We start from the raw sequence: 20,747 nt of genomic DNA, 5'->3' as shown, positions 1-20,747 counted from the left end.
TGGGAACTGTATTAAATATGAAAATATGTTGAGTGTGGGAATATATTGAGTATCAGGAATGGATTACATGTGAGAGTGTATTGAATGTATAAAATTTTAAGAATCACGAATGGATTACATGTAAGAACGCAGTAAATATATCAAACATTGAGTACCAGGAATAGATTACATGTGAGAATGCAGTGAATATATTAAAATATTGAGCATCAGGAATGGATTACACGTGAGAACACAGTGAATATACGAAACATTGAGGATGGGTAGGCCTGAATATTGGTCATCTATTATGGCAAACATACTAAACGTGGGAAATAAACTGAATGCTATAAATCCAACGTGGGGAAAAGGTGGAATTGACTGAGAAACTCCTTGACGGAGGGAACTGTGGTGTGTATTGCTCATGTTAGCAACGTGTTGAATGTCAAAAACACATTAAATTTGAAGCGTTGCAAAGGGAGAGGACCCAGAGGGGACCCCCCGCCTTGAGGACGCCCCTGAGGCGCCCCCACGCGCCACAAAATGGCGGCCGAGCCCCACGGGGAAGCCCCGCCCCCCCCCCTCGCTCCGCCACGTGCTGGGGCGCGCGGGGCGGGCCCTTTAACGGCCGGAATGGGGAGGGGGGGGGGAGCCCCGCCTCGGCGGTGACGTCACTAGCCCCGCTCCCGCCCCGCGGTGACGTCAGGCGGCGGCGGCTCGGGGCATGACGTCATCAGCCGGGCGAGCGGCCGGCGGCGGGCGGCAGCAGGCGCCGCAGTGTCCCCGCGGCCCGGCCCCAGCCGAGGGCGGAGGAGGAGGAGGAGGAGGAGGAGGAAGAGGAGGAAGAAGAAGGAGGGGAGGAAGGGGGGGGGGACCCTTCCCAGCCCCTCCGCCGGCCGGCATGGGAGCGGGCGGCCGCGCCGCTAGGTAGGGTGGGGGGCGAGGGGTGATGGGGGGGGGGCTCTGTGTGGTGAGGGGGGGGGTTTGGGGTGATGGGGGGGTCGGGGTGATGGGGTGGGGGCTTGTGGGGGTAGGGTGGGGGGTGAGGGGGGTGTAGGGGTGGGGGTGATGGGGTGGGGGCGCCGTGTAATGGGGTGGGGGTTAAGGGTAATGGGGTGGGGGCGCTGTGTGGTGGGGTGGGGAGCGCGCTCCGAGGGTGGGGACCCCCCCCCGGTGTTGAGGTGAATGGGGGGGGGGGTCCGTGTGTAAAGGGGGAAGGGGGTTTAAGGGGTGTAGGGGGGGAGTGGGGAGCCGGGGGTGCGGTGTTAAGGGACGGGGGGGTGCGCACCGGGAGCGGGGCGCGATGTAATGGGGAGGGGGGGGCACAGCGGAGCCCGAAAGGGGGCAACCGGGCTGGCCCCGGGGGCTGCAGCGCTGTGGGGTGGGGCCCGGGGCTGTGCCCGTTCCTCGCCCGCTGCCCCCGGTACCGGCACCCAGCGGGGTGACATCGCGGGGGGCGATGCCGCAGCTCGGGGACACGGCTGTGGCCCCCCAGGAGGGGGCTCGGCCCCGCTGCCCCCGGCTGCGCGGTGCCCGGTGGCGGTGACAGCGGCTGGGAGCACCCCAAAGCTGCCCGACACCCCGTAGTAGCCGACCCCGTACAACCCAACCCCATTCTACCCGTCCCCAAACCTCCCCAAAACCCCATTCTACCCGTCCCCAAAGGCACCCAAGACCCCCATGCTACCCGACCCCAAAGCTGCCCGAGCCCCCGTGCTGGGGAGAGGCTCGCGGAGCAGTCCCTTCCCCTGCAGCTCTGTGATTTATTTATTTTCATTTTTATTTATCTTTTTATTTTTTTATCCTTTTTCCCCTATCCGCCTGTTCCGCCGAACGCGATCGCTCCGGGCGGCGGGGAGCTCGTACGCTGTGCTTCGGGGTCGTTTTTCATCCACCCTTTTTGGCTTTCTGCTGGAAAAAAAAAAGCACAAAAAAACCACAAAAACCCCGAGCTCTGGGGTGGGCAGAGCCACCCCGCACCTGGCGATGCTGCACCCACGGGAGCAGCACCCATCGGTGGCACGGGTGGGGTGTCCCCGAACCCGAAGCCGTCCCACGGCTGGGGGGGACCCCAAGAAGATAGGAGCGGTGCTGAGCCGGGTGCGTGCTGCACGGGGAGGATCCCATCTCGGTCCCTCTCGCGGCGTGCCGGGGGAAGCAAACGGTGTGACTGTGGGATGAGGGGAGAAAAAAGGGGCCGTGGTTACGAGGTGGCACCCGAGGGACGGGGCTGGCAGCGTGCTGGTGGGTGCTGGAGGGGTTCCAGCACCGGGGGGGGGGGGCCCCAGCCCTGCAGCGCTTTGCCCTTTCCGAGTCCGATTCGCAAAAGCGTGCGGTGAGATTCCGGGGGGAAAAAGCTTTTTTTTTATTATTATTTTTTGGTTATTTTTATCCCCAGCTAGAGGGAGGCAGAGTCCGTCCCCGTAAAGAAACCCGTGGGGACGACGGGGTGCACGGCGTCCCCGTCCCCTCCCAGCACGGAAACTTCCCCGGGATCTGCGGGGCTGCGAGCGCTGCTGTGCGGCTCAGCTCCACGCGGGGGGACGCGCGCGTCCCCGGCAGCACGATCCTAAAGGTTGATTTATAATTTTTTTCCCCTATAAAACGTGTTTTGTGCCTCACGGGGGCTGCGCTGCCTCTGGGCTGGGGGAATCGGAGGCGTAACCTGGACGTGGTCCTGGGGAGACACCCCCGGGGTGCTCGGGTACCCCTGGAGTGCTCGAGTGCCCCCGGCTCCAAGTAGTGGGGTGGCTGCGAGAGCTCTCGATGGGAAAAGTTGTGTTTTGGGGCTGAGCACGGAGCCATTTGGGTTTTTGGGGTCTGTGTGTCCGTGCGGGGACCGTCCTGCGCTCGCTGGCTGAGGATCACCCCCCCCCCCCCCCCTTTCCTGCAAACCTGATGATTGGAAGCCGTTAATTGTTCCCTGCCAGATTGACTTCGAAATTAACGAGTTTGCTGGCGCTTTCTCCTCCTTCCTGTGCGTGGTGAGGGCCCATATTTCAAACGGGGGGGAAAAAGCCATAAATACTCAGAGTAATGCGAGAGAAGCTTCCAGCTGAAGCGGTGCCGCGGGGCGATGCGGGAGCGCAGGGGGATGAGGGGGCTCCGTCGGGGGCAGGAGGTCCCCGCGTCCTCCTGTGCTCATCTTCTGGCATCGGTATCGCTGCCAGGACCCGGTCCCTGTGCCCCCAGTCCCTGTCCTTGTGTCAGACCCCAGTGCCCACCCTATGGGCTTGAACGTCCTCTTGTGGGGTTGCACCTCAAGCAGCCTGGGCAAGGCGTTCCTGGGGGAGAAGAGGAAAGTGGCCTTTTGCTCCCTCCCCACGAGGGTGGGCTCCTGGCAGACCCTTGGCGCTGTCGCTGCTTTGGGGTCGGGGTTGGAAGGAGGGTGAGGGGACAGCTGAGGAGTGTGCAGGAGGTTTGTGGGGAAACTGAGGCAGGGGGAAGCGTTTGTGGTGTGCATGGTGCTGACTCCTGCGCACCCCGTTCCCGTTCTGCTTCGGCCACCTCAAAGCAGCCCCAGGCGGGACAGCCCCAAAACCCAGCTCTGGGGCTGCCAAAAGCCACGAAGCACCAGGCAGAGGCAACCAAGAGCCCGGCGTCCCCAATTAGTTAGGCAGCAACGAAGAAAACCTTAATGAGCACCGTGCGGGCTGCTGAACCTGGTGGCGATGCTCAGCCGGGCTGGGACCACCTGCGTCACTGCACCCTGGGTTCGACGGCCCTAAAACACTGCATGGACCTCAGCCAAAGTCCCTGCAGCTCCCCGCCCTGCTGCGGGGTAAATGGGGGGGGTAGCGGGCTCATGCTTAGCCCCCGTCCCCTTTTCCAGGTGGTCCCGAGGTCGCGAGGGGGCTGTGAGATGTTGTGTGCGCCCCGCTGCTGCGTCTGGGTTCCGTTTGGACCCTCGCCGTTCCCAAATGAGCTGCTTTTTCTCTCTCATCCCAGAGATTACGAAATTGCAAGTGTAGGATACCGAGATAAAAGCAAATCTGCCCCAAATCGGTGCTGGCAGCGCGGGCTTATGGTAAGGAGGGGGGTGGCTGGGTTGCGTTAGGGGTGCTGCGAAGGACTTTAATCCACAGCTGCTGAACTTTGAGCTCCAAATTCTTCTTATGCGAGTCGATAAGGACACCGTATTATTCCTGCCTCCATCCCAAAAAAGGAAAATCTGTAAGTGACTTAACTCAAATATCCTTGCCTCGACAGAGGGGAAAAATATGCCCAACTTTCTGCTTCAGATCAATCCTTTCCCCAGCCTGCTCCCTCCAGCAGAGGAGCTCTCCGCTCAGTGCCGGGGGTTTGGGTGCCCCGGGCCGCTCACCCCCACTGGTGGCAGCTGAAAAAAGCCTCCAGGGCTGGTAGGAAGCGAAGCTCCTGGCTACCACAGGATTATTTTTCAGCATCGTTGATGATTTAAAATTGTGAGCCCCGAAGTAGTAAAACTCCGGGCAGCTTCCTCGCTGCACCGTTTATTACACAATAAGCCGGAGCAATTTGAGGGCTGTCTTCGTTAGGCTCTCTCTGCTCTTGTCCCCTCTGATTGTTTGCTTTACAACTCAACTGTTTTGTGTTGTGTTTTTTTTGTTTTGTTTTTCTTTTGACATCACAGCCTAGCAAACTGGAACTTGTCTCTTCTACCTCCCTCCACCTCGTAAACCCTCTGGATTTCTGGGTCTGTCCCAGCTTAATTCTCTCGGACTTTTTGTGTCCTAGCGTGGCTGTCACTGGCCGAGCTCGGTAACTTATCGAACTTGGTGTTTCACGTTGCAGTAGCTGCCCCTCGGGGTGGTTGCTGCTGGTATAAATGACCCCTTGCAGAGTTTTTTTGCAGAGGCTGTGCCCAGGGCAGCCCCAGCACCCGAAAAAGTCACGCTGCCCTTGTGACGTGCCATGGTAAGCAGTTACCCTTCAGCTCCCTTTATCCAAAAAGCCTCAAGGAGCTGCCGGGCACGGCGTGGCCCCAGGGGCAGAGGGAGGAAGCGGAGAGGTGAGGAAGAGGATGGTGATGGGTGTCCCACGGGATGCCCAGACACAAGCAGGGTGCACGCGTGAGCTTGAGGAGAGGGAATGGGGGCTTTGTGCAGCCCCTGGTGTTTTAGAGGCATCTTCCGAGGCACGCAGGGATGCTCTTGTCTCCAGAGATCAAGGGGTGGTGACAGCAGCCCGTGGGACACGCTGGAATCTGAATGTTGTCGTGCAAATAAGGCCCTGAACAACCTCCGTGCTCCCGCTCTGTTCCCTGACAGCACTTGCACAATTAAGAGCTGATCTAGATCAGAAAGCAGATCGTGGTTTGTCTAAACAGGTTTAGAAACCCAGCAAATGAAACTGGGCCAGGCGACCAGCACAGCGTGAGCACCATTTAGCAGCCGCCTAAATCAGATGAGGTCGGGGCTGTGGCCGGGCAGGGCTGCTTTGGGTTGAGAAGCCTGTGGCAGTTTCTGCTCAGCTCCCGCTCCTTTAGGGCTGTTTTGCAAAGCAACAGCTGAATCACTTGTTTACAGCCTCGGTTTTTGGGTTATTGCTGTGTGTGCTGCTGGTTTGCATCAGACCCCAGGGGTGCAGCTGGGCTGTGGCCTCGCAGGCTCCCAGGCTGCCCCGATCCGAGCGGGGATGTCGGAGGAGGACGAAACCCAGAGGCTGGGTGACCTCCATCCCAAAAAGGCCCTAATGGGGCCATGCAGGAGGGCGCAGGACTCCTATCGAGGCCAGTTTGGCTGCAGTGTGACCGTGGCAGCTTTGCACGAAGGCTCCCAGGAGGCGGCACGAAGCCTTTTCCCTGGCAGGTGACGTTTGCTTTTTATTTTACAGTGGAAATGTGCTGGATCCCAAACCCAGGAGTGCTCTGACTTCACATATCACTGCTTCCTGGTTTCTTTCTTTCCCTTTTTGCTGATTTCCGTGTCAGTAAACACACGATGCGGGGCTCCCACGTGCTGCGGGTGCAGGAGGCACAAGGCTGGAGGCGCGGCGCTGCCGCCACCGGCTCCCACGGTTGCGCTTGCTGCAGCCACCGAGCCGGGGCTGCAAAGAGCTGGCAGGAGAAGGGAGGGGATGACGTGCTACTGCGTGCCCGACTTTTCAAAACGCGATAATCCCATCTCGGGAAAAGAGCAGCCTCGTCTAAAATTCAGCCCGTCGACCCTTTGTGGTGCTCGAGCCGCGTCTGACCGGCCCTCCCTTTGGAGACGCCGCCGAATCGGTTGCTCCTTCGTGGCGTCCCCGTATCCAGCTGGGTGCCGCTACCCTGCGGCTGCTCTGAACGGGAAAGGTTCCGCTCTCAAAAGTCCTGATTTATCATTCCCTGGAGCTCGTCCTTCCCTCCATTTTGCCTTTGTGAAGAGAGCGGAGACGGGCAGAGCGGCGGCTACCTGCTCGCAGCGCTGCAAACGCACGCGTGTGTGCGCGCATCCGTGCAGAACCTGCAGGAACTGTGCTTTTTTTTTTTTTTCTTTCTCCTGATTAATCTTCAGCCCTGATGACATCAAGCATTTCCCCGTGAAACGTAGACGGGTGCTGCTCCCGGCTCGCTCCCACCGAGGTTTCCCTCCCGCTGCTCTCCTTTGTTCCCTGCCCGCGGTGCCTCCCCCTCGGTGGGGCAGCGGGAAGCGGAGCCGCGCGTCCCGGAGCTGAGTTCCCGTTTTGCCCCTGACCTGCGTGGCTCAGGATGTGGAAAAGGGGAGAAAAGGTGCTGGGCAGAGCCGCATCCTGCTGTGGGTAAGCAGGCTGGGGGACGCGGTGGCCTTTGTCCCCAGCAGGAGGGGACACCCGGGTCAGAGGGGTGGCCCTGGGGGGTGGTTTTTCCAGGGGTGGTGCCGGGGAGGGTTTGGTGTGGAAGCACGTGGGAGGCGGTTCCCAGCAGCAAACTGGGTGGGCTGTGGTTTCCACCGACAAACCCTCGTCCCCTGGGATGGCTCCTGGTCCCTCCGGGTGGCTCGTTGGTGCTCCAGCCTGGGAGAAGGGGGAAGACAGGGACCGAACGCCACAGCCCAGCACCAAGACCCTTGTGCAGGATGGTGCCGGAGCCTGCTGCCCCCCAGGAGCGGCACAACTGAGCCGAGCACCCCGTGCAGGATAAAAGGGGACCCGCAGGAGTGACACGATGGGCTGGGCACCACGGTGGCCATGGCATGGGGTCTGCCCTGTGCCCAGCTCACGAAGCAGCCACCGTTTGTGTCCCCCGGTCCCCAGCCTGGCGCTGCCACTGCCCCGTGCCCATCCCGTGGTGCGCACAAACCTCCTGGTGGCTCCTTCTCTCCGAGTCGCCATTTTATTTTTTTCTTAAACGTTTATGTATAACCATACACTAACCTATAAAAATTAGTTTAGGATGGCTGCCAAGAAAATCTCTGCAGTGCCTTGTGGGTAGCTCCCTGCGAATTACCATAAAAGCTGTAGTGCTGAGGCTGCTGTGGCAGTTGTGAGGATGCCAGTCATAATGCTCTGTATTTAAAATTCAGATGAATGTGTAATGCCTTCGTGTCTGGATTGCAGCAGCTCGTAGCGTTTCTGGCATCCGTGCCCTGCGCGCCGCTGCATCCTCTCTCGCTTCTCAATGCCTTCTCGTGCTCCTCCAGTGTTTTGCCTGATCGTGGAGCGCAACAGGTTGCAGAACGTGGGCAGGGCTCTCGGGGAGGGAGAGTGGTTTCTGATAGCTTCCTCCCAGGAGAGAGGAACCTCCTGCTTCCATTGAGCCAGCAGCAATATTGCCCCGAAGGGAGCAGCCGCCCCGTAACCCTTCCCCTCCGCATCCTGCGGCGTGCGCCTGCGCCATCCTGCTTCCGAGGGCACTTCGGTTTCGTGGTGCACCGAGTGTGGCTCTCGGCACCCAAAAGTGCTCAAGGAAATGGCCATGGGGGTTGTCTCGGTGTGAGAAATGCACGCTTGGAGATGCAAAGTGTGTCTTTATCCAATGCCACTGCTGCTCCTCTGGAGCAGAAACCGAGGCTCTGAAACAGCCTCGGCCGAGGAGCTGGTGCGGGTGCTGGCAGAAGGCACCGCTGCTCTCCTGCTTGGCGTGATGGATCATTTCATTTAAATTTTACTGAAATGTAATATTCATCACGGTGTCAGTGGCCCACCTTCATTATAGCTCCCTGATAAACATCTCTAATCGGAGAGTGATCTCTCCGCCCTGCCAGAAGCCGCCTGGGGATAATGAATACGGTTTTTGGAGCCGGGAGAGGGTGTCTCGGGGCTGTCTCCCTGCTCTCCCCTCCCTGTGTGTGTGCTGAGAATTATTCGCCTGGCTGATAAGTAAGGCAAGGAGCAAATTTGTTTTTCCCAGGGCCATTTGTGCTGTCGGTGTGTGGCTGTGAGATGGTGGCAGCTGGGATGTAACCCGGTGTCCCCATGGGTGCCTGACAGCGTTTTCCACCCAGAAGCTTTGGAAGGGTCTCAAACAACCGTTTTCTTTCCTACTTTGTGCTCACTGAGTGTTTAGGGCACGGCACGAGTAGGGTTTTGCCCCAGTGGGGCTGCCTCCTCCTGCAGGGGTTTGGTGCTGCCTCCCCTGGATCCCTTGGCAGCAGCATCACCCATGGTGCCAGCAGCAGGGACGCGGCTCCCCCGTGCTGCACCACGGAGGGCTCGGAGCAGCCACTGCCCCTTCTCCCTGCGGAGCCAGAGCCAAGGAGGGAGCCTGAAGGAGCCAACCCCAGCGCCGTGCGGTGCTTCAACCAGCCCAAACCTCCGCGTGCTGCCTGGCGGAGCAGCCTGGCGTGGGGAGAGGCTGGGGCCGTGCTGGGGGCTCTCCTCCTGGTGCATCCTACAAAACGCTGCTCGTCTTGCTCCTCTCGACTGCTTTTATGCCGAGGAAGGGCTGCAGTGGGACAGAGCTCTGCCACCTCCATCCAGGTGCTCCCCAGCTCGGCTGCTGGCTTTTGGCTGCTGCTGCAAAGGGAAGGGGATGTCCACGGTGCCCGGGATGGATTTCTTCATCTGTGCAGCAGTGGGAGATGGCAGCTGGTGGTCCTGCACACACTGACACATCCACTGCACTCCTCCAGGGAAAGCCTTTGGTTGTTCAGCCCCTGAGCCCCCCTGGGGTCGGCTCCGGATCGTCTCCGCCTTCCTGACCTTCAGAGCCCTGCGAGTCCTCGGCAGCTCTTGGTACAAGCGTGACCCCTTGGGCTGCTTTTCTGCAAGCAGGGCTTTCCTCTCCCCGCACCTCCGCTTCCTCCTCTGCGTTTGACCCAGAACAAGCTGAATTTTGCTCTGCTTTGGGATTTCCTGTCACCTCTGCTCCTCTCTGGCTTCCATGTCCTCAAACGTGCAGCATGCGTCTGTCCCACCGCAAAACTTGTCAGCAGGAGGAAAATCACCCAGAATTTGGAATCGTTGGAGCTTTGGGCTGCGTTTGGACACTGCCTGCTTGAAGACCTGTGCCCAAAGCCTCTCTGAGGACAGTTCCTGGCTTCCTCCGCCCTCCCCAGGCGTGCTGGGAGTGCTGGTTGTGTGGTGCTGATGAAATGATTGATTTTTTCCAGGAGCCCTCGGAAGCTGCGGATGAAGACGAAGCCACCTCCGTGCTCCCCGGCAGGACGGAGCAGAGCTGTGCACATCGGGTGAATGGCAGCAAGGTCCGAGGACAAGGCACCCTTGCTGCCTGTGGGATGTTATCCTGCTTCCTTGGGGAAGAAGAGGAGGAAGCTCTGGCTGCTGGGCAGCCCCTGATGAATTTGCTGCCAGCCCCCAAAAGTGAGCCCGGCGCTGCTGTTTGGGTTTCAAGAGCTGCCTGCGTGCTGGAGCTCTCAGCATCTGCACCTGAGCTGCAGGCAAGACTGCAGCTCCATCCCCTTTTCCCTCCCTCACTTTGCAAAAGCAGCTCAAAGCTCCGTGGGGTGAGCAGCTGTCCCTTCGCATCTCCTCCTGATGGGGATGGGGTCGGGGTGCAGCCTGGGCCGTGGGTGCCCGTGGCACCTCCTGGAGGCTGCAGCACCCCTCCGGCACCTCAACGTGTGCTCACCTAACCAGGAGTGAACCTCTAGGAAAAGCTGGGAGGTGGAGGAGAGGGGAACTGAAGTGTTTCTTAGAAGTAAGAGAGGAAGGAGCAGGGAATGCTGAAGAGCCTTGGCAATTTGGGCTTCTCTTCCTGGCCACCATGTGGGATGTGGGGGCTCAGGCAGCTGCCGTGGTGGGTTTGGGACGGGGAGGAAAGGAGCAAGGTGAGGCAGGAGGCACTTCTCAGCCCCCGAGGTGTGTTTGTGGCTGGCTTACCCTTTCTTCTTGGCTTACCCTTGACTTTTTCCATTGTCTCTGAGCGCGTCGCCTCCTGTCCCCATCCTCAGTTTCTCATCCCCCCTGTCCTGATTCATGCCAAACAGCCCCGAGGGCGCTCGGTGCTTGTCCTGGAGAGCCCTGCTCTCCTCTGAACCCTCCAAACCTTATCGTGGTGAGCACCTCGAGGTGATGCAGTGGCAGGTTTCTCTAGGAGTTTCTCTAGGAAATAGCAGCCGAGTTTGGGACGCCAGACCCCGAGTTTCACGTCAGGCCCCCAGGATGCTCAGCAGCGCTCTTCAGTCTTCAGAATGAAAACCAAGCAATGCTCTCAGCTTGGGCTTTTCCGTGGGAGTTGCTTTATTTGAAAGAAAACACTTCTTTCTGGTTAGTCTTTTGGAAAAAAAAAATATCCTGAAATTCTGTATATTTAGATAGTTGCTGGGCTTTGGCTTTAAGTTGCAGGATGGATGTTGTGCTTCTCAGCGCTCGTCCCTTGAGGTAGTGGTGGCATCAGATGGACCGATCTGTCTGTCTGTCTGTCCGTCCCTTTGTCTGCTCTCAGGAGTCCTGTCTGTCTCTGTCCCTCTGTCTGCTCTCGGGAAGGCTGTGGGGCAGGGGAGGATGAGTATTTTGGGACAGGGCTTCGAAATCCCGGGATGGGCTCATTCATTGCTGTGCTTTGGGCATTGCACAGAGGTACTTGGGGGTAGAGGGATCGAGACGAGAGTCCTTTAAGGTGACCCAGCCGTGATGGGGAGGGTCTGTCTTGTTCAGGTCTCAGTTTAGGAAGGTTTCAGGGGCACCCACGGCTCCCTCCTTGCTGTGAGCAGCCCCGTGCCAAAACAGGAGCCCTCGCTCGGCTGTGGCTGCTGGTAAACCAAAGACTCGGACCAAGAGCTCAGCATCCTGGATCAGCATCCTCCCATCCTGGGAGGTGCTGCAGCCGATCTCAGCCATTAAACCCCTCGGTGGCGTGTGAGCAGAGATGCTTTTAAGGCCGGCGTCAGCCTTGCGATGCTCGGGGAGGCTCCGGAGCTGCGATAAGGCTGGGGCTGACGCAGGGAGGCCGGCGGCAGTGCGTCTCCTCCCCGGCCTCCTGCAATTCAGCTCCTGGCGCTGTCGGGGCGGTGTCTGCAGCGAGCCTGGAGGGGGGTTTGGGGCTCAGCTCCTTGCTGGCAGGCCCTGAGCAAGCTTTGTCCCACAGCCGAACCCTTTGGGATGCAGGCTTCCCCTTCTCTGGGGAGGGATTTGCAGCACGTTTTCCACCGTGGTGTAGGGCAGCTGCTGGCACAGCTCCTTCTTGGCTGTTGGGGTGGGTTTGCCAGGATGCCCTTTGACTGGTTAGTTTTTTGGGATGCGAGGCTTTGCCCAAGCATTTGCACAGGGCACAGCGGCCCCGTTTGCTGGAGGGGATGCAAGCAGCATCGCGTGCTGCTGCCCGCCGTGCCTGCTGCTATAGGGCACGGATAGCGTTCTTTATAGCGCGTGTATGGCAGGTAGGAGACGCCCCCAGCTCCTTCCTCTCCTCCCCAGGGAGCAGGAGGAAGCGTGTGTGCAGGGGGAGGCGATTTCCTCCGCTGGCGTGCTGCTGGAGGGCTCTGTTTGGGTTTAATGCTGCTTAACCCTGGTCTGGGCATTGGCACGAAGGGTCTCCAGGGAATTGCTAAGTTGCTTCCACCCCCTTTTCTTTCCCTAAATTAAGAAAAAAAAGGTAGGAAGCAAGGAAAAAGGCTCTCTGGGAAGCAGGCAGCTGAGCGTGCGTGGGGAGAGCCCATCCCTGGCTTCCTGAGGGCTCGGTGAGGGCCGTGCAGGTCAAGCTCGGGGAGCTCCCATGGCCACGGTGCTGCTCCTATGGGAAACGCTTGATGCAACGGCAACAAATGGAGGTGGTCTTTAAAATAAATAAATAAATAAAACTCACCTGTAGGGCTTACAGGATGGGGACACCAAAGCTTCCTCGTGTGATTTCTGCTGGGCTCGTCTGACTTGAGAAACTCCTTCCCCTGAGCCCCCAGCATGGCTTTGGGCAACCGAGCTGTGCTGGAGATGTCCCTTAGGTCCTAGGCCTGATGTCCTCCCCCAGCTCCGTGGGACATCACCACCACTGTCCCCATGTGGGCACCCAGCTGAAAGCCCCGCAGCGTTTCTCCTGAGGGCTGATGAACCCTGGTTGATCCTTGAGCAGGATCCTCGGAGATGGCTCTTCACCAGCGTGGAGAAAAGGGCTGAAACCTGCCTGATGTGCCCAGGTCCCGGGCGTGCTGCACCTCCTCCTGGCTCCATCCCCCTGATGTAAGGCTCCGACGCATCCCGCTGCTCCGAAATAAATAGCTGGTTCTTTTGGGCCGGGGAGGCAAACAAATCAACAGCCCAGTGATTTCCTCAATCATCCTGCACGCCGCACAAGGGAAAAATTAATAAAGTACCTGCCATCCTCAGAAGCTGTTTGTTAAAGCCAACGATAATGATGGGCAGAACTGAGCGCCTGTTTATGACGGCTTTGCTCATGCTCCTGTGCTCCCTCTCCGAGGCATCGCCCTTCCTGACAGTCCCCTGATGGGCAAGGTTTGGGTCTGAGCTCTGGGTCTGAGCCTCTCCAGCGCTGGGAAAGGCTGCATGGGGCTCTCCAACCTCTCTGCATCCCCCTTGTGCTCCAGGAATTGCGTCCTTTTGAGTGGTTTGGGATCCACCAAAAAAAATCTGGATTTTTTGGAGTCACCGTCCTTTGGTTAGAGCTCATTTTTTGTCGTGTTTGGGACTTTCGAGGCTTTCCAAGGCCTTGCAGGAATGTTCCTGGTGTGGGCACGTTGAAGCTGCCCCGTGTGGTGGTGCTGCTGGAGGAAGGATGCTGGGGAGCACGACCTGTCCCTGCAGACCGCATCAGCGCTGGATTTCCAGCACGTTCTTGAATTTTCTCATCTGTAAAATGGGCACGTAGAGAGCTACCCTTCGTGAGGAGCTTGGGACTAAACTCGTTGTGAGCCCATGAGGTTTTTCCAGGCAGCCTGCAGAGACCAAAGCTCAGCTGCTCTGACCCCGCTCAGCAAAGCAGCCGGCCCTACCTGGAGCCTCAGGGCTATCGGCTGCTCCACGTGTCCAAAGGCCACCCCAGAAATTTTGGAGTAAAACACCATGGCACAGGAGCGGAGCGTGCCACATCTTTTGATCGTGGTGTTCCTGGGAAGGCTCAGGGAACATCCTCAGCTCTGGGTTTCGTTGCTGCAGAGCACCCAGTGCTGTGTGTCCCCTCCCCAGCCCCCCGGTTTGGGTGATGCCCCATCCTTCACCCCATCTGCAGGAGCCTGTTCAGCACCAGGGAGGCTGAAGGTGGTGTCGGACGCTGTGTTTTGTTTTTTTTTGGTGAGGAATATTCTCCTCCCCACCAAAATACCTCGCTCGGGGCTGCTTTCATGTTCAAAGCAGGGCTCCTCCTGCTAACGCACCTCCGCTGCGTGCCTGGCTCGTGGGTGGCTGTGAAGAGCAGATCTGCATTGAGCTCGTTCTGGTGAGGCTTTGGGAGAACCAGGGGGAAAGTCCCTTTTAAGTTCGTTATTTCCAGAAGAGACACGAGCTCTGCAGCCCGCGTTAAGTGGGGAACATGGCTGGCAGGGTGCGAGCTGCCTTGGAGCCGAAGGGGGAGCGAACTCCACGGCAGTGGCAGAAGCTCCTGGCTGCTACCAGAGGATTCACAGGTCCATTGTGGTGCCAATAAACACTGAAACAGGAATTGATCTGCGTTCAGAGCACTCGAATTAAATAATGGGAGCTGTATTTTTAAGCCATTGGTGTTCAGCTCTTGAGATCCCTCTGATGGGAAGGGCGGCCGAAGGTGGCACCGCGGCGAGGCAGCGGCAGCCCCTTCCCGGCTGTTGTTTTTGGGGTCCAGGTTCCCTGCAGCCACGTCTCCACGCATCGTGCACCCCCTTTGCAAACAGAGCAATGCACGGTGTTTTTAATGGGGGAAAAAAAAAATACAAGTGTGTGGTGATGACAGATGAGCTGAAAGCTCTTGGAGGAGCAGAGAGAGCTCCTTCCTGCCGGATGCAGCTTGGGCTCAATCCTGAGTCCTGTCCTCAGGCTCCAGATGTCCGTTTTCATCTCCAGGGTGCCAGGTTTATGGCCGGCTGGCCCCAAGAGACCCTCTGTGGCCTTCAGGGGCCAGAAGGGAGCCGACCTCCCTGCTGGGGGGGTTGTTGGGGCTCCCAGCTTCTCCCCCCCAGCACGCAGGGACCTCGCCATGGCCGTGCTCGATGGCACCGTGTGGCAGCCACCACGAGGCCTTCTCTGGCACCAAAAGGACAAATTAAATAAACATGCTCGATTGCTTAAACATTTGTTTTTTAAATTAGCGGCAGCTTTTTTATATTACAGTATGTGGCTATGCTGCTGGGGAACACTTTAGCAAGTTGTGTGTTTTTTTTTTTCTTCCCGGTGCTACTTTTCCAGAGCGGATCCTGATTTAAAAACCAAATGCAAAGCGCGGGCCAAGTTTTAGGTTTGATCCCGTAGAAGATGTCAAGGGGAAAAAATTGCACTGCTCGGAGCCATGGGGCCCTGTTCGGACGCGTGATGGGGCCTTGAAGGCAGCGGTGTTTGCAAACCGTGCCTGCAAAGCGCTCGTAACGCATCTGCAGATGCCCAGGGTGGTCGGCAGATTGCAAAAACATCCAAGGAGGCGTTTGGAAATGCAGGGTAGGGGAATAACACAGGGCTCAGTGTGCTCACAGGGACACGAAGCCTCAGCCAGGAGGTTTTGGGACCGTCCCCTCCGCGGGCAGCATGCTGGCGGCGCCCATGCCGAGCCCTTCCCACTCCGTGTCTCTGCTCCTGTTTCGCCTCTTCGGTCTCTGTCCTTTGTGGATGGCAACAGACAGCCTGGCGTGAGCATTACAGCTTGCTCGGCATTATAGGATAAGGAGGTTTTAGATGCTGCTCTAATAGTCACCAAGATTGCTAAATAGCATCTCTGGGAAGGCGAAATGCAGCCGGAGAGACGCTAATGCTTCGGATTGACCTTGCTCGGAGCGTGTGGGGGTTTTGCTGTTTCCGTCGGCTTGCAATCGGTTTCCTAAAATAACATCCATCCCAAAAGCACCGCCTTGGGAACGAGGAGCCCTCTGCAGGTACCTGTGCGAGTCCCATCCTTGCTGGGCGGGGAGGCACTGCGGAACAAACTAGCATCATCCCACGGTAGAAAAAAAGCCAAGAGAGACCCCAAACCCCAGGAGCTCCGTGTTGTGCCCCAGGCTTGCAGCAAAGCTCCCGGCAGCCAGCCCAGGGCCCAGCCTGGTTCAAGGGAGCCACAGGGGTCTCCAGGACAGCCCCCCCTTCCCTTTCCCTTTGCAGGCACTTTAGAGCAGTCCATGAGCCCCAGCCCACACCCTCAAGCTTCATAAAGCCAGATTTTTAAGATGCTTGGCTTGCAGAAGGGTGCTGACCCTGTGGCTGGATGCGTCCTGGTGCATCCTGCACAGCTCCAGCACGGCCACGAGCTCCCGTGCACAACCACAGGGCCTGGGGACCCCGGCTCCGTGCCTTTCCTAAAGGCGACCGGCAGCAGTTCTGTTGTTGTTTTGTGTGTTTTGTGTTTTGTTTTTTTTGTTTTTTTTTTTACATATTAAAGGTTTAATAAATGGAATTAAATACTGTGGAACTTAAGGTAATTAAATGTGGAAGCAGAAAGAAAAAAAAAAATTGTAAAGCATCCTCTCCAGGAAGCTAATAGGCTCCATGCCTCCTTATCTTAATGATTTTCATAATTTAGCTGAATGCAGAGATAATGGATCTGATGAACCTTTATGGAGCTAACTTTAGATTTAATGGGCTTCTTGCTGGGGAGCGGGGTGGGGGCAGGTGCAATCAATGTGCTTAAGGAAGGAGATAAGAGCACGAGAAGCTGCAGTGAAAACAGCCAAACGGGGTTTCCGAGGACTTGAAAGTTGCGCTGAGTGCTCCCTGCTTCCCACCTGGAAATAACCTCGGAAATCATTTGCAGCAGCCACGTGATTTCCTCCAGCTCGGCCAGGCCGTGGCTGCCAGCGGGTTTTGCCTTTGTGCACAACCCCTGACCCGCCCCGCGACGAGGGAGCCGCAAAGCTGGGATCATCTGCGTTAATCTGGTCTCACTGAGGCGGGATCAGTGGAAACCACCTCGCAGATTCACTGCATTATGGAGCAGATTGAGAGACTTAGAGAGCAAATTTAATAAATATCATTTCGATATTACTCGGTGGAAGGGGAAAAAAAAAATCCACCGAGCAGCTGATGCTGGAGCACCCCGCGAGGGATGGTGAATGGGAACGTGTCGTGGGTGGGGAGCTGGGATGTGGGAAATGCTCAGTATTGACATGGGGAGGGGGACAGGAGGAAAGGACCTCCCTGGGGGTCATCAGAGTGGGGTCACAGCAGCGTGTGCAGGGCTGGGAGTGCTTGGGGAAAGGGGAAATGAGGATGTTTGTTAAGGGATGGAGGTAACGCTGTAGGATGGGCACCTTTGGTTCCTCTCTGGCACAGCTATGAGTCTCCTGCTGCCCCCTTTGCATGACTGGGTGCCCAGGGAGCTCCAGCGGGTTCAGGAGCAGGGCTGGGTGATGCCGAGGCTGTTCCTGGTCCCAGGGAAGCTTTGCTGTGCTGGCACAGCAGTGGCTGCAGATCCGTGCCCTCCCTCATGCACCCAGTACCGAGCCAGCCCCCTGCGCAGGCACTTGTGCAGCTATTGGAAACCTGCACCCAGGGTAAAATCTGGGTACAAGGGTTCGGGGTCCCAAACCTCTGTGTCTGGGGGCTCCCCGTGGTTCCCAAAGGAGTCCTTGAGCTGTGCTCTGACATGGCTGCAGCCTCTTGGGAGCTTTCCAGTGGGAAAGCCGAGCTGCCAAGGGCACGAACAGGAGGAGGTGACGCCGGCAGGGGCACAGACACGCGGGGTGCCCGAAGGAGACCCAGGGAGCTGGGCTGGGACAAGGGCACGCGTGGAGCCGGCAGCCCCGCTCTAATCCCCGCTCTGTGCCAGACCCCCCTCGCAGATGGTGTCCTCCACGGAGCAGAAAGCTCCGATTACAGGGAAAGGAGAAGCGATGGCACTGGGAAACCCTGACTCCCTCTGCTCCGATGGTGGTGAGCGGGATTTTGGCTACGATGGGGCGTGGGGACGGGCGCTGCTGCCCGCTGCGTCCCGTGGGCATCATGCCCGGCCCCTGCACCTTCCCGAAAGCCTTGGGCGAGGGCAGTGAGCCCAGCCCGCGCCTGCGCTGAGGACCAGCAGTGGAAGGTGCAGTGCTCACAGGCAGCCGGAGGGGCTGCTTCAGCTTTGTCCCCAGCAGGACCCCCTGCCTGCTGGAAAAACACTTGGGTTAGGAGAAATGTGTGACCTCTTGCTAACCCCCTTCCCCTTCTCCTCTCGCTCTGCGAGACGTTAAAAAGGAGGGGAGAAAAAAAAAAAGGAAAAAAAAAAAACCCTCACTGAGGCCAATCCAAAGAGGGCGAGAGCTGGAGACCGTATCATTAAAATGCTAAAAATGAGTGTGCTGAAAACAGACACAATTGGGTATTTAAAGCTCTGAATGAAAAGAGTGTGTGTTAGCCGGCTTGCGGAGAGCTGGTCTCCCAGAGCCCCTGGAAAATATGTGGTCAAGGCTGCACCATTAACTTTTTGTTTCTGGTTTGTAAAGTAGCTGTGAAATCCGCAGGGGGGGTGCGCAGCCCCTGTCCCTGCCAGGCTTGGGGGGGGGAACGGCTGCGCTCAGCTTCGCCGAGTCTTTTGCTGTCCCGCTGCAATCTTGGCCCCAAAATGTGGCACTTACCAGCCTGGACACTCGTGGCCCTGTGTCCCCAAGTCCCTGGGGACACCTCTGGCACCTCTGTGGCTTGTGCAGCCCGGGTGGGATCTGTGCTGAAGCTGGGGGAGCCAAGGTGGAGGTGCAGCCTGGAGAGGCTCGGGGGTGTTGGAGCCGCAGCTGCCTGAGCCCTGCCCCAAACCCGCACAAATTTGCTCCTGGGTGAATTATCATCGCCGAGGCACCGCGGGGCTCTTGCATCATTTGTTTGCAGCTCAAAAGCTGGGCGGCTCGGGCTGCTGGAGGCGAACCAGCTCAGGTGCCCGAGCTTTGCCAAGAGGTGCTGGGCTTCGCAGAGGGTTTCGTTGCCTCTTTTCTCTTCTGGGTGCAGACACCTGGACCTCTGCAGCCACCCTCGAGCGAGGGCTCGTCCCATCCCAGCTCGTCCCGTCCCGGGGCGGAGGCTGGTGCTGGTGCTGAGCCGCAGGTTGGTGCCACATGGGAGGGCGAAGGCACGTGGGGTTATTCCAGGCATGTGCACGTACGCAGGTTTCCCTCGTCTGCATGTGCAGAGGGATCTGTGTGGGTGCGAAATGCCCCTAAAATGTCTTCTAGGGCAAGTACTAACTGCCAGGCTGGGCTGGGCTCCAGCACGCAGGAACGGATGAATCAGATACTTAATGGTAAAATCAAACCTCGCGAAGCGTTAAAAACAACCCAGCTCCGCCGGGCTCCTCTCTGCCGTCCAAGGGAGCCCCAGCGAGAGGGAACGAGAAGGGATTTTCAACCAAACTGGGATTTTTCGCTGTCCTCCCCCCCCACACCATATCGCTTGGCTGCCAGCCTCTCCGAACGGGAAGTTTTACCCCGCCTCCCGCGGTCTCGGATGTCAGGTTGGCAAGAAAAATCCCATCTGTTTTCAATCTGGATCCTCACTTCCATCCACCGAGCGTTCCTCCTCCCCGCGCTCCCCCGCTCCCAGCCCCCAGTGCTGGCGTGCACGCCAGGCAGGCCTCGGTGACGCTTTTTTTTTTTTCTCTCTTTTTTTTTTTTCTTCTAAAAATGTATGTGGCCTCCTTTGCCCCCCCTTCTCCCAGGCACATGCTCCAGTGCAGCCCTCTCCGCGCTGGGGCCTGCCAAGAGCCTCTCTGTGCTCAGCCCTGCTACGGTCGCTGGCTCGGAGAATTCCCAAATGATCGAGGGTTTTTCAACTCCAAGCATTCAAAAAACTGCAAAGTATCTCTCTGTGTAAAAAAAAAAAAAAAGAAAAAAAAAGAGAGAGAGAAGAAAAAAAATAGAGGGAGAGGAGGGAAGGGAAGGGAAGGAATTTTGTTGTTGTGATTTTGTGTTTGGGGGTTTTGTTTGGTTCCAGCTTCTTGGTATGATTTGGAAAAGAGCAAGTACAGAGTGTTTTGTTCCTGCGCAGAGATAACAGAGCTGCTCTGAAATCCTGTATGGAGTCAATGCAAAGACGTATATGTAGCAGTCGTGATACCCTAATCTCTTTCTGAAGAAACCCTTTTGTTGCACACCAATCCTCTCCTTTCTCTTTGCTGTCCTCGCTTGCTGTCTAATGTCTTATTTAAACCATAAAGTCCTCAGGCTAGGAATTACCTTCTCTCTTTACAGATGGCTGCAAGAGCTTTGCACGTCTGCTGAGCTCGATGAAAAATAAATGAAGGAGGTTGTGGCTTTTGTTGCTGGGTTTTACTTTATTATTTTTTTTTAAGTGTTGGGAGGTGAGAGTTTATCTGATCGTAGCATAAACCCAAGGTAGCAAGGACTGATGAGTGCTGTTTGCTTTCGTGTTGCCAAAAATCTCAAGGCGGGGGGGAGTTATCCCTGCCGCCACCCCTTCCCTCTCGGCTCTCGGGGATGTGCTGGCAGTGGGACTGCTTGGGGCAGGGTTTTGTGCTTAGGTTGGGACCCTGAGGGCTCAGGGGCTTCACCTCAGAAGGGATTTTGACCCTGGGAAGAGCTCGGGTGCCACAAGCCCCAGCCGCAGTGCCTCAGTTTCCCCATTGCTCCCTGTGAGCAGCAGCCCCATGGGGACAAATTTATGGTGGTGGCGTGTCCAGGGTGTGCTCAGGGAGCTGGGGCACCCCTGATACGTGGGAGATGGTGTGTGTGTGTGTGTGTGTTGGGGGGGGATCTGTTGCTTTTTATTTTGGGGAGGACGGTGCTAGCCGTGGGGAAGGGGCTGCGTGTGGGGGTCGCTGTGTGGGGACCCTACACGGCCAGGCTGTGGGGTGAGGGACCCCAAGGGCAGGCTCTGGGGGTCCCTCACAGGGTCTGCCCGGGGGTCCCCTACACAACCAGCCGGGGGGGGGATACCAGAGCCGCTGTGTGAGGGCAGGGACCCACCAGAACCAGGCCCGGGGGGGACCCCCAAAGCCTGGAGCCGGGCGCCCTGAGGCGAGGAAGGGGGGACCCGGGCGAGCCCCGGCCGCTCTCCCCCTTCCCCGGGCCTCCCGCCCGGCTCGGCCCGGCCCCTCCCCGGCTCCTCCTCCTCGTCCTCCTCCTTCTCCTCCCTCCGCCGCTCCGGGCTCCTCAGCGGGGTCGCGGCGCCCATGGCCCCGGTGGTGCCGAGGGACGGCGGGGCCCTGCCGGTAAGCACCGAGCCCGGACCCCGGCCCCTTCATTATCCCCGCTGCCCTCCGCCCCAAACCCTCCTCGGAGAGCCCCGGGACCCCTCCAGCATCGAAGCGAGACTCAGGAGAGGCGGTTTGATTTGCAAAAGTCTTTATTTGTTTTCTCGTTTTTTTAAAAAAATAA

General features: G+C 58.0%; 1 protein-coding gene across 12 annotated transcripts in view; it reads left to right on the top strand.

Moving 5' to 3' along the window:
* Positions 1-742: 742 nt before the first annotated feature.
* PTPRS (protein tyrosine phosphatase receptor type S) overlaps positions 743-20,747 on the top strand; it is a 151,227-nt gene continuing 131,222 nt past the window's right edge. For 11 of the 12 annotated variants that reach the window (XM_068661841.1, XM_068661838.1, XM_068661836.1 and 8 more), the window contains exon 1: positions 20,451-20,581. The gene's annotated coding sequence lies outside the window, so the exon portion shown is untranslated. Of the gene's footprint in view, positions 904-20,450; positions 20,582-20,747 lie in introns of those variants that run through there. The other variant, XM_068661831.1, reaches the window with a different exon arrangement.

The sequence above is a fragment of the Anas acuta genome, chromosome 26 (genome assembly GCF_963932015.1).
Source record: "Anas acuta chromosome 26, bAnaAcu1.1, whole genome shotgun sequence".
Taxonomy (NCBI): Eukaryota; Metazoa; Chordata; class Aves; order Anseriformes; family Anatidae; genus Anas; species Anas acuta.
The sequence above is the reverse complement of the archived record's forward strand: the minus strand, read 5'-3'. Positions and strand labels throughout refer to the sequence as shown.